The sequence below is a fragment of the Echinops telfairi genome, unplaced genomic scaffold (genome assembly GCF_000313985.2).
Source record: "Echinops telfairi isolate 266 unplaced genomic scaffold, ASM31398v2 ScPeMD7_7417;HRSCAF=8455, whole genome shotgun sequence".
Lineage (NCBI taxonomy): Eukaryota > Metazoa > Chordata > Mammalia > Afrosoricida > Tenrecidae > Echinops > Echinops telfairi.
Window position 1 is genome coordinate 5,737,412 of NW_022111317.1, and position 1,040 is coordinate 5,738,451.

Below are 1,040 nucleotides of genomic sequence, written 5' to 3' on the forward strand. Positions count from 1 at the left end.
ATACAACTCTTATCACAACCATACACACAAAATCTCTTTCTTATACACATGTGTGTCCATGGATTTGTTTCTCTAGTCTACCTAGATTAACACACTGCTTTACTTAGAATAGCACATAAATGGAAACAGCTGAATGGATCGATGGTTAAACTCAAGAAAGTCAAACTCACAGCCATTGAGTTGATTCTGATGCCTAGCCTCCCTGAAGGACAGAATAGAACTGCCCCTGTGGGTTCTGAGACTGTAACCGTCATGGGAGTAGAAAGTCTTGTCTTTCTCCTGTTGGATGAAGGACTAAGCACATTGTGGACATACTGATGATGGAGTGCAAGGGGAAGTCAGCCCCTAGCACATCATCATGGGTCCGGTAGGCGCAATTGTAATAAGCATAGATTATAATAAAGTCATAGAGAGCATGAGAGATTGAAATAGTGGAGTCAGACACATTTCATGGTAGCGCGCTCACCTCAGCCCCGCTTGGTGGTCCACATGGAGAGAGAGGGGGGATCTTTAACGCTAACCAAGGCTTTTATATTCTCTGGGAACATGCAAGCCCCCTAATTACAGGGGAAGACATATATCACAGGAAGGGGTTGTGCGATAGTAATGGGAGGGGGTGGTCTAGGGACATGCACGCAATAGAAAGAGGAGGGATTGGGGGCACACATGTGGCAAGATGGGCAGATCCCAGATTCAGGATGGCAGCCTAACTTTGGATGTCACAGAGCCAGTTTGACCTGTTCCCTGGCTCAACTGATAGAGACCATTATCGGTAGGGTGTGAACTCCATCTACAGGAACCAAGCTAATGATCGCTAGCCTCAGGTAGAAATAGTCCATTGTCCCCAGCAGCAGGGAGCAGGGCCTACTGTGTAGTGTGGCGACTAACTGCCTTCAGGAGGATGTCTGTAAGCATCTGACCTCCCCCCACATGGAGTACTGTGCATCCATGCAGAACAATGATGAGTCTGTGAAACATAAGACGGGTGGCCTGGAAGGCAGAATGCTATGTGAAATAAGTGGAGCATGCAAGGATGAGTA